The sequence below is a fragment of the Hippoglossus stenolepis genome, chromosome 10 (assembly GCF_022539355.2).
Source record: "Hippoglossus stenolepis isolate QCI-W04-F060 chromosome 10, HSTE1.2, whole genome shotgun sequence".
Lineage (NCBI taxonomy): Eukaryota > Metazoa > Chordata > Actinopteri > Pleuronectiformes > Pleuronectidae > Hippoglossus > Hippoglossus stenolepis.
The window spans coordinates 26,996,524-27,006,464 of record NC_061492.1 but is presented as its reverse complement, the minus strand read 5'-3'; the positions used below and the strand labels follow the sequence as shown (position 1 = coordinate 27,006,464).

Sequence of the window (9,941 nt, the reverse complement as noted above, 5' to 3'; positions counted from 1 at the left end):
GTGCCAAGAGCTTGGCTGGACATCCAACACTTGGGGCTTATCGCTTCTCGGCCTTTGGCTAAGATCAAGTGTAGTATCTGTTCTTATCAGTTTAATATCTGATATGTCCTCTATATGAGGACTACATATTAAGCAGATTTTTGGCATGAGGGGCAGAAATTTGGAGCTTGCTCCTTTCCACGCATCGACCTAGCATTGCAGTGCCGCTGGGAACGGTGCACTCTGTTCTTACCTTGTAGAAAACCAAACACTCAAACAATTGTCGCGTATCAAAAGTGAATTCTACACTGGCCCAATGAAACTGAGGTAACGGCCTGGCACACACAACATGTGTGAAACCGCTCTGATGGCTCACTGCTTAGTGACGTGACCATGCACGGGTCACAATGAGCTTGAACGGATTCCAAATTGAGTTAGAAGCGTTTGTCAAGAATGGAAACTTGCTTTCACTCAAGACCTTCTGGGAGACTTGGTGAAAACCAGAGTCAGCATTTTGGATCTAATGCAAGTGGTTCAGGGATGTATTGCTTAGGCAGGCTTAAAAGCCACAATCACAGTAGTCAGGGCAGGAGGTAATAAAGACGTGTATAATTTTGGTTGGCAGATGGGGGCGGGTTGGGAATGTTGCATACTGGGATCTGACATGAAAGCAAAGAGAGGCCTACCGTGAAGGTGGTGATGTGACCGAGAGGCTCCTCTGCTGCTCTCCAACAGAGGGCCATGCTGACTCTGGTTTCTCTTCATAACGCACAAGTCTTTCGGCTTTTACTAAAGACTCGTGGAGAGGAACAAACATGAGTTGAATATATTTTTGGCAGGCTTTGCTGTATGGCTGAGCCTTATGAAATTGTGAAAAGTCAAAGAGCTGTCTAGTCGAAATCAAGCGCCACAAAGGAGAGCTTGGGCGGAGGTGATAAGCAGCAGCCATTGTTATGCACACCTACGAACGGGGTACCACAACAAGTGAGATTTGTGCCAAGAGCTTGGGTGGACATCCAACACTTGGGGCTTATCGCTTCTCGGCCTTTTGGCTAAGATCAAGTGTAGTATCTGTTCTTATCAGTTTAATATCTGATATGTCCTCTATATGAGGACTACATATTAAGCAGATTTTTGGCATGAGGGGCAGAAATTTGAGCTTGTCCTTTCTCCACGCATCGACCTAGCATTGCAGTGCCGCTGGGAACGGTGCACTCTGTTCTTACCTTGTAGAAAACCAAACACTCAAACAATTGTCGCGTATCAAAAGTGAATTCTACACTGGCTCAATGAAACTGAGGTAACGGCCTGGCACACACAAGGTGTGAAACCGCTCTGATGGCTCACTGCTTAGTGACGTGACCATGCACGGGGTCACAATGAGCTTGAACTGGATTCCAAATTGAGTTAGAAGGCTTTGTCAAGAATGGAAACTTGCTTTCACTCAAGACCTTCTGGGAGACTTGGTGAGAAACCAGAGTCAGCATTTTGGAGCGAATGTAAGTGGTTCAGGGATGTATTGCTTAGGCAGGCTTAAAAGCCAATCACAGTAGTCAGGGCAGGAGGTATAAAGACGTGTATAATTTTGGTTGGCAGATGGGGGCGGTTGGAAATGTTGCATACTGGGATCTGACATGGAAAGCAAAGAGAGGCCTACCGTGAAGGTGGTGATCAGACCGAGAGGCTCCTCTGCTGCTCTCCAACAGAGGGCCATGCTGACTCTGGTTTCTTCATAACGACAAGTCTTTCGCCTTTTACTAAAGACTTCCGTGGAGAGGAACAAACATGAGTTGAATATATTTTGCAGGCTTTGCTGTATGGCTGAGCCTTATGAAATTGTGAAAAGTCAAAGAGCTGTCTAGGTCAGAAATCAAGCGCCACAAAGGAGAGCTTGGGCGGAGGTGATAAGCAGCAGCCATTGTTATGCACACCTACGAACGGGGTACCACAACAAGTGAGATTTGTGCCAAGAGCTTGGCGTGGACATCCAACACTTGGGGCTTATCGTCTCGGCCTTTGGCTAAGATCAAGTGTAGTATCTGTTCTTATCAGTTTAATATCTGATATGTCCTCTATATGAGGACTACATATTAAGCAGATTTTTGGCATGAGGGGCAGAAATTTGGGCTTTTCTTCTTCTCCACGCATCGACCTAGCATTGCAGTGCCGCTGGGAACGGTGCCTGTTCTTACCTTGTAGAAAACCAAACACTCAAACAATTGTCGCGTATCAAAAGTGAATTCTACACTGGCTCAATGAAACTGAGGTAACGGCCTGGCACACACAAGTGTGTGAAACCGCTCTGATGGCTCACTGCTTAGTGACGTGACCATGCACGGGGTCACAATGAGCTTGAACTGGATTCCAAATTGAGTTAGAAGCGCTTGTCAAGAATGGAAACTTGCTTTCACTCAAGACCTTCTGGGAGACTTGGTGAGAAACCAGAGTCAGCATTTTGGAGCGAATGTAAGTGGTTCAGGGATGTATTGCTTAGGCAGGCTTAAAAGCCAATCACAGTAGTCAGGCAGGAGGTAATAAAGACGTGTATAATTTTGGTTGGCAGATGGGGCGGGTTGGGAATGTTGCATACTGGATCTGACATGCGGAAAGCAAAGAGAGGCCTACCGTGAAGGTGGTGACATGACCGAGAGGCCCTCTGCTGTCTCCAACAGAGGGCCATGCTGACTCTGGTTTCTTCATAACGCACAAGTCTTTCGCCTTACTAAAGACTTCCGTGGAGAGGAACAAACATGAGTTGAATATATTTTTGGCAGGCTTTGCTGTATGGCTGAGCCTTATGAAATTGTGAAAAGTCAAAGAGCTGTCTAGGTCAGAAATCAAGCGCCACAAAGGAGAGCTTGGGCGGAGGTGATAAGCAGCAGCCATTGTTATGCACACCTACGAACGGGGTACCACAACAAGTGAGATTTGTGCCAAGAGCTTGGGTGACATCCAACACTTGGGGCTTATCGCTTCTCGGCCTTTGGCTAAGATCATGTAGTATCTGTTCTTATCAGTTTAATATCTGATATGTCCCTTATATGAGGACTACATATTGAAGCAGATTTTGGCATGAGGGGCAGAAATTGGAGCTTGCTCCTTTCTCTCCACGCATCGACCTAGCATTGCAGTGCCGCTTGGGAACGGTGCACTCTGTTCTTACCTTGTAGAAAACCAAACACTCAAACAATTGTCGCGTATCAAAAGTGAATTCTACACTGGCTCAATGAAACTGAGGTAAATGCCTGGCACACACAAGTGTGTGAAACCGCTCTGATGGCTCACTGCTTAGTGACGTGACCATGCACGGGTCACAATGAGCTTGAACTGATTCCAAATTGAGTTAGAAGCGTTTGTCAAGAATGGAAACTTGCTTTCACTCAAGACCTTCTGGGAGACTTGGTGAGAAACCAGAGTCAGCATTTTGGAGCGAATGTAAGTGGTTCAGGGATGTATTGTTTAGGCAGGCTTAAAAGCCAATCACAGTAGTCAGGGCAGGAGGTAATAAAGACGTGTATAATTTTTTGGCGGAGGGGCGGGTTGGGAATGTTGCATACTGGGATCTGACATGCGGAAAGCAAAGAGAGGCCTACCGTGAAGGTGGTGATCAGACCGAGAGGCTCCTCTGCTGCTGCTCCAACAGAGGGCCATGCTGACTCTGGTTTCTCTTCATAACGCACATGTCTTTCGCCTTTACTAAAGACTTCCGTGGAGAGGAACAAACATGAGTTGAATATATTTTTGGCAGGCTTTGCTGTATGGCTGAGCCTTATGAAATTGTGAAAAGTCAAAGAGCTGTCTAGGTCAGAAATCAAGCGCCACAAAGGAGAGCTTGGGCGGAGGTGATAAGCAGCAGCCATTGTTATGCACACCTACGAACGGGTACCACAACAAGTGAGATTTGTGCCAAGAGCTTGGCGTGACATCCAACACTTGGGGCTTATCGCTCTCGGCTTTTGGCTAAGATCAAGTGTAGTATCTGTTCTTATCAGTTTAATATCTGATATGTCCTCTATATGAGGACTACATATTAAGCAGATTTTTGGCATGAGGGGCAGAAATTTGGAGCTTGCTCCTTTCTCTCCACGCATCGACCTAGCATTGCAGTGCCGCTGGGAACGGTGCACTCTGTTCTTACCTTGTAGAAAACCAAACACTCAAACAATTGTCGCGTATCAAAAGTGAATTCTACACTGGCTCAATGAAACTGAGGTAATGGCCTGGCACACACAAGTGTGTGAAACCGCTCTGATGGCTCACTGCTTAGTGACGTGACCATGCACGGGTCACAATGAGCTTGAACTGGATTCCAAATTGAGTTAGAAGCGTTTGTCAAGAATGGAAACTTGCTTTCACTCAAGACCTTCTGGGAGACTTGGTGAGAAACCAGAGTCAGCATTTTGGAGCGAATGTAAGTGGTTCAGGGATGTATTGCTTAGGCAGGCTTAAAAGCCAATCACAGTAGTCAGGGCAGGAGGTAATAAAGACGTGTATAATTTTGGTTGGCAGATGGGGGCGGGTTGGGAATGTTGCATACTGGGATCTGACATGCGGAAAGCAAAGAGAGGCCTACCGTGAAGGTGGTGATGTGACGAGAGGCTCCTCTCTGCTCTCCAACAGAGGGCCATGCTGACTCTGGTTTCTTCATAACGCACAAGTCTTTCGCCTTTACTAAAGACTTCGTGGAGAGGAACAAACATGAGTTGAATATATTTTTGGCAGGCTTTGCTGTATGGCTGAGCCTATGAAATTGTGAAAAGTCAAAGAGCTGTCTAGGTCAGAAATCAAGCGCCACAAAGGAGAGCTTGGGCGGAGGTGATAAGCAGCAGCCATTGTTATGCACACCTACGAACGGGTACCACAACAAGTGAGATTTGTGCCAAGAGCTTGGCGTGACATCCAACACTTGGGGCTTATCGCCTCGGCCTTTGGCTAAGATCAAGTGTAGTATCTGTTCTTATCAGTTTAATATCTGATATGTCCTCTATATGAGGACTACATATTAAGCAGATTTTTGGCATGAGGGGCAGAAATTTGGAGCTTGCTCCTTTCTCTCCACGCATCGACCTAGCATTGCAGTGCCGCTGGGAACGGTGCACTCTGTTCTTACCTTGTAGAAAACCAAACACTCAAACAATTGTCGCGTATCAAAAGTGAATTCTACACTGGCTCAATGAAACTGAGGTAACGGCCTGGCACACACAAGTGTGTGAAACCGCTCTGATGGCTCACTGCTTAGTGACGTGACCATGCACGGGTCACAATGAGCTTGAACTGGATTCCAAATTGAGTTAGAAGCGTTTGTCAAGAATGGAAACTTGCTTTCACTCAAGACCTTCTGGGAGACTTGGTGAGAAACCAGAGTCAGCATTTTGGAGCGAATGTAAGTGGTTCAGGGATGTATTGCTTAGGCAGGCTTAAAGCCAATCACAGTAGTCAGGGCAGGAGGTAATAAAGACGTGTATAATTTTGGTTGGCAGATGGGGCGGGTTGGGAATGTTGCATACTGGGATCTGACATGGAAAGCAAAGAGAGGCCTACCGTGAAGGTGGTGATCAGACCGAGAGGCTCCTCTGCTGCCTCCAACAGAGGGCCATGCTGACTCTGGTTTCTCTTCATAACGCACAAGTCTTTCGCCTTTTACTAAAGACTTCCGTGAGAGGAACAAACATGAGTTGAATATATTTTTGGCAGGCTTTGCTGTATGGCTGAGCCTTATGAAATTGTGAAAAGTCAAAGAGCTGTCTAGGTCAGAAATCAAGCGCCACAAAGGAGAGCTTGGGCGGAGGTGATAAGCAGCCATTGTTATGCACACCAATGAACGGTACACAACAAGTGAGATTTGTGCCAAGAGCTTGCGGTGACATCCAACACTTGGGGCTTATCGCTCTCGGCCTTTGGCTAAGATCAAGTGTAGTATCTGTTCTTATCAGTTTAATATCTGATATGTCCTCTATATGAGGACTACATATTAAGCAGATTTTTGGCATGAGGGGCAGAAATTTGGAGCTTGCTCCTTTCTCTCCACGCATCGACCTAGCATTGCAGTGCCGCTTGGGAACGGTGCAATTTGTTCTTACCTTGTAGAAAACCAAACACTCAAACAATTGTCGCGTATCAAAAGTGAATTCTACACTGGCTCAATGAAACTGAGGTAACGGCCTGGCACACACAAGTGTGTGAAACCGCTCTGATGGCTCACTGCTTAGTGACGTGACATGCACGGGGTCACAATGAGCTTGAACTGGATTCCAAATTGAGTTAGAAGCGTTTGTCAAGAATGGAAACTTGCTTTCACTCAAGACCTTCTGGGAGACTTGGTGAGAAACCAGAGTCAGCATTTTGGAGCGAATGTAAGTGGTTCAGGGATGTATTGCTTAGGCAGGCTTAAAAGCCAATCACAGTAGTCAGGGCGGAGGTAATAAAGACTGTATAATTTTGGTTGGCAGATGGGGGGGTTGGGAATGTTGCATACTAGGGATCTGACATGCGGAAAGCAAAGAGAGGCCTACCGAAGGTGGTGACTCAGACCGAGAGGCTCCTCTGCTGCTCTCCAACAGAGGGCCATGCTGACTCTGGTTTCTTCATAACGACATGTCTTTCGCCTTTACTAAAGACTTCCGTGGAGAGGAACAAACATGAGTTGAATATATTTTTGGCAGGCTTTGCTGTATGGCTGAGCCTTATGAAATTGTGAAAAGTCAAAGAGCTGTCTAGGTCAGAAATCAAGCGCCACAAAGGAGAGCTTGGGAGGTGATAAGCAGCAGCCATTGTTATGCACACCTACGAACGGGGTACCACAACAGGTGAGATTTGTGCCAAGAGCTTGGCGTGACATCCAACACTTGGGGCTTATCGCTTCTCGGCCTTTGGCTAAGATCATGTGTATCTGTTCTTATCAGTTTAATATCTGATATGTCCTCTATATGAGGACTACATATTAAGCAGATTTTTGGCATGAGGGGCAGAAATTTGAGCTTGCTCCTCTCTCTCCACGCATCGACCTAGCATTGCAGTGCCGCTGGGAACGGTGCACTCTGTTCTTACCTTGTAGAAAACCAAACACTCAAACAATTGTCGCGTATCAAAAGTGAATTCTACACTGGCTCAATGAAACTGAGGTAACGGCCTGGCACACACAAGTGTGTGAAACCGCCTGATGGCTCACTGCTTAGTGACGTGACCATGCACGGGGTCACAATGAGCTTGAACTGATTCCAAATTGAGTTAGAAGCGTTTGTCAAGAATGGAAACTTGCTTTCACTAAGACCTTCTGGGAGACTTGGTGAGAAACCAGAGTCAGCATTTTGGAGCGAATGTAAGTGGTTCAGGGATGTATTGCTTAGGCAGGCTTAAAAGCCAATCACAGTAGTCAGGCAGGAGGTAATAAAGACGTGTATAATTTTGGTTGGCAGATGGGGGCGGGTTGGGAATGTTGCATACTGGGATCTGACATGCGGAAAGCAAAGAGAGGCCCACCGTGAAGGTGGTGACTCAGACCGAGAGGCTCCTCTGCTGCTCTCCAACAGAGGGCCATGCTGACTCTGGTTTCTCTTCATAACGCACAAGTCTTTCGCCTTTACTAAAGACTTCCAGGAGAGGAACAAACATGAGTTGAATATATTTTTGGCAGGCTTTGCTGTATGGCTGAGCCTTATGAAATTGTGAAAAGTCAAAGAGCTGTCTAGGTCAGAAATCAAGCGCCACAAAGGAGAGCTTGGGCGGAGGTGATAAGCAGCAGCCATTGTTATGCACACCTACGAACGGGTACCACAACAAGTGAGATTTGTGCCAAGAGCTTGGCGTGGACATCCAACACTTGGGGCTTATCGCCTCGGCCTTTTGGCTAAGATCAATGTAGTATCTGTTCTTATCAGTTTAATATCTGATATGTCCTCTATATGAGGACTACATATTAAGCAGATTTTTGGCATGAGGGGCAGAAATTTGGAGCTTGCTCCTTTCTCTCCACGCATCGACCTAGCATTGCAGTGCCGCTGGGAACGGTGCACTCTGTTCTTACTTTGTAGAAAACCAAACACTCAAACAATTGTCGCGTATCAAAAGTGAATTCTACACTGGCTCAATGAAACTGAGGTAACGGCCTGGCACACACAAGGTGTGAAACCGCCTCTGATGGCTCACTGCTTAGTGACGTGACCATGCACGGGGTCACAATGAGCTTGAACTGGATTCCAAATTGAGTTAGAAGCGTTTGTCAAGAATGGAAACTTGCTTTCACTCAAGACCTTCTGGGAGACTTGGTGAGAAACCAGAGTCAGCATTTGGAGCGAATGAAGTGGTTCAGGGATGTATTGCTTAGGCAGGCTTAAAAGCCAATCACAGTAGTCAGGGCAGGAGGTAATAAAGACGTGTATAATTTTGGTTGGCAGATGGGGCGGTTGGGAATGTTGCATACTGGGATCTGACATGGAAAGCAAAGAGAGGCCTACCGTGAAGGTGGTGATCAGACCGAGAGGCTCCTCTGCTGCTCTCCAACAGAGGGCCATGCTGACTCTGGTTTCTCTTCATAACGCACAAGTCTTTCGCCTTTTACTAAAGACTTCCGTGGAGAGGAACAAACATGAGTTGAATATATTTTTGGCAGGCTTTGCTGTATGGCTGAGCCTTATGAAATTGTGAAAAGTCAAAGAGCTGTCTAGGTCAGAAATCAAGCGCCACAAAGGAGAGCTGGCGGAGGTGATAAGCAGCAGCCATTGTTATGCACACCTACGAACGGGGTACCACAACAAGTGAGATTTGTGCCAAGAGCTTGGCGTGACATCCAACACTTGGGGCTTATCGCTTCTCGGCCTTTTGGCTAAGATCAAGTGTAGTATCTGTTCTTATCAGTTTAATATCTGATATGTCCTCTATATGAGGACTACATATTAAGCAGATTTTTGGCATGAGGGGCAGAAATTTGGAGCTTGCTCCTTTCTCTCCACGCATCGACCTAGCATTGCAGTGCCGCTGGGAACGGTGCACTCTGTTCTTACCTTGTAGAAAACCAAACACTCAAACAATTGTCGCGTATCAAAAGTGAATTCTACACTGGCTCAATGAAACTGAGGTAACGGCCTGGCACACACAAGTGTGTGAAACCGCTCTGATGGCTCACTGCTTTGTGACGTGACCATGCACGGGGTCACAATGAGCTTGAACTGCATTCCAAATTGAGTTAGAAGCGTTTGTCAAGAATGGAAACTTGTTTTCACTCAAGACCTTCTGGGAGACTTGCCGAGAAACCAGAGTCAGCATTTTGGAGCGAATGTAAGTGGTTCAGGGATGTATTGCTTAGGCAGGCTTAAAAGCCAATCACAGTAGTCAGGGCAGGAGGTAATAAAGACGTGTATAATTTTGGTTGGCAGATGGGGGCGGGTTGGGAATGTTGCATACTGGGATCTGACATGCGGAAAGCAAAGAGAGGCCTACCGTGAAGGTGGTGACTGTGACCGAGAGGCTCCTCTGCTGCTCTCCAACAGAGGGCCATGCTGACTCTGGTTTCTCTTCATAACGCACAAGTCTTTCGCTTTACTAAAGACTTCCGTGGAGAGGAACAAACATGAGTTGAATATATTTTTGGCAGGCTTTGTTGTATGGCTGAGCCTTATGAAATTGTGAAAAGTCAAAGAGCTGTCTAGGTCAGAAATCAAGCGCCACAAAGGAGAGCTTGGGCGGAGGTGATAAGCAGCAGCCATTGTTATGCACACCTACGAACGGGTACCACAACAAGTGAGATTTGTGCCAAGAGCTTGGCGTGACATCCAACACTTGGGGCTTATCGCCCGCCTTTGGCTAAGATCAAGTGTAGTATCTGTTCTTATCAGTTTAATATCTGATATGTCCTCTATATGAGGACTACATATTAAGCAGATTTTTGGCATGAGGGGCAGAAATTTGGAGCTTGCTCCTTTCTCTCCACGCATCGACCTAGCATTGCAGTGCCGCTGGGAACGGTG

General features: G+C 46.6%; 20 non-coding genes and 1 pseudogene across 20 annotated transcripts; all 21 read left to right on the top strand.

Moving 5' to 3' along the window:
- The first annotated feature begins 39 nt into the window (after positions 1-39).
- On the top strand, positions 40-226 carry LOC124854255. Its single transcript, XR_007034499.1, has one exon. It is a non-coding gene; the product is annotated as a U2 spliceosomal RNA (small nuclear RNA).
- A 498-nt stretch (positions 227-724) lies between these two features.
- On the top strand, positions 725-835 carry LOC124853710. Its single transcript, XR_007034049.1, has one exon. It is a non-coding gene; the product is annotated as a U5 spliceosomal RNA (small nuclear RNA).
- Positions 836-1,011: 176 nt separating this feature from the next.
- LOC124854270 lies at positions 1,012-1,199 on the top strand. The gene has a single exon (XR_007034514.1). It is a non-coding gene; the product is annotated as a U2 spliceosomal RNA (small nuclear RNA).
- Positions 1,200-1,695: 496 nt separating this feature from the next.
- LOC124853767 lies at positions 1,696-1,806 on the top strand. The gene has a single exon (XR_007034106.1). It is a non-coding gene; the product is annotated as a U5 spliceosomal RNA (small nuclear RNA).
- A 174-nt stretch (positions 1,807-1,980) lies between these two features.
- On the top strand, positions 1,981-2,168 carry LOC124852761. Its single transcript, XR_007033184.1, has one exon. It is a non-coding gene; the product is annotated as a U2 spliceosomal RNA (small nuclear RNA).
- Positions 2,169-2,661: 493 nt separating this feature from the next.
- Positions 2,662-2,770, top strand: LOC124853780. Its single transcript, XR_007034119.1, has one exon. It is a non-coding gene; the product is annotated as a U5 spliceosomal RNA (small nuclear RNA).
- A 177-nt stretch (positions 2,771-2,947) lies between these two features.
- Positions 2,948-3,136, top strand: LOC124852855. The gene has a single exon (XR_007033276.1). It is a non-coding gene; the product is annotated as a U2 spliceosomal RNA (small nuclear RNA).
- A 496-nt stretch (positions 3,137-3,632) lies between these two features.
- Positions 3,633-3,744, top strand: LOC124853528. Its single transcript, XR_007033870.1, has one exon. It is a non-coding gene; the product is annotated as a U5 spliceosomal RNA (small nuclear RNA).
- Positions 3,745-3,919: 175 nt separating this feature from the next.
- LOC124854241 lies at positions 3,920-4,111 on the top strand. Its single transcript, XR_007034486.1, has one exon. It is a non-coding gene; the product is annotated as a U2 spliceosomal RNA (small nuclear RNA).
- Positions 4,112-4,609: 498 nt separating this feature from the next.
- Positions 4,610-4,718, top strand: LOC124853907. The gene has a single exon (XR_007034231.1). It is a non-coding gene; the product is annotated as a U5 spliceosomal RNA (small nuclear RNA).
- Positions 4,719-4,892: 174 nt separating this feature from the next.
- On the top strand, positions 4,893-5,083 carry LOC124854286. Its single transcript, XR_007034530.1, has one exon. It is a non-coding gene; the product is annotated as a U2 spliceosomal RNA (small nuclear RNA).
- A 495-nt stretch (positions 5,084-5,578) lies between these two features.
- LOC124853388 lies at positions 5,579-5,690 on the top strand. Its single transcript, XR_007033731.1, has one exon. It is a non-coding gene; the product is annotated as a U5 spliceosomal RNA (small nuclear RNA).
- A 170-nt stretch (positions 5,691-5,860) lies between these two features.
- Positions 5,861-6,053, top strand: LOC124854273. The gene has a single exon (XR_007034517.1). It is a non-coding gene; the product is annotated as a U2 spliceosomal RNA (small nuclear RNA).
- A 496-nt stretch (positions 6,054-6,549) lies between these two features.
- Positions 6,550-6,658, top strand: LOC124853940. The gene has a single exon (XR_007034255.1). It is a non-coding gene; the product is annotated as a U5 spliceosomal RNA (small nuclear RNA).
- Positions 6,659-6,833: 175 nt separating this feature from the next.
- LOC124852726 lies at positions 6,834-7,020 on the top strand. The gene has a single exon (XR_007033149.1). It is a non-coding gene; the product is annotated as a U2 spliceosomal RNA (small nuclear RNA).
- A 498-nt stretch (positions 7,021-7,518) lies between these two features.
- Positions 7,519-7,629, top strand: LOC124853684. The gene has a single exon (XR_007034023.1). It is a non-coding gene; the product is annotated as a U5 spliceosomal RNA (small nuclear RNA).
- Positions 7,630-7,805: 176 nt separating this feature from the next.
- On the top strand, positions 7,806-7,996 carry LOC124854387. Its single transcript, XR_007034631.1, has one exon. It is a non-coding gene; the product is annotated as a U2 spliceosomal RNA (small nuclear RNA).
- A 495-nt stretch (positions 7,997-8,491) lies between these two features.
- On the top strand, positions 8,492-8,604 carry LOC124853228. Its single transcript, XR_007033571.1, has one exon. It is a non-coding gene; the product is annotated as a U5 spliceosomal RNA (small nuclear RNA).
- Positions 8,605-8,780: 176 nt separating this feature from the next.
- Positions 8,781-8,972, top strand: LOC124853010. The gene has a single exon (XR_007033421.1). It is a non-coding gene; the product is annotated as a U2 spliceosomal RNA (small nuclear RNA).
- Positions 8,973-9,474: 502 nt separating this feature from the next.
- LOC124853503 lies at positions 9,475-9,585 on the top strand. Its single transcript, XR_007033845.1, has one exon. It is a non-coding gene; the product is annotated as a U5 spliceosomal RNA (small nuclear RNA).
- A 175-nt stretch (positions 9,586-9,760) lies between these two features.
- Positions 9,761-9,941, top strand: LOC124852808 (annotated as a pseudogene).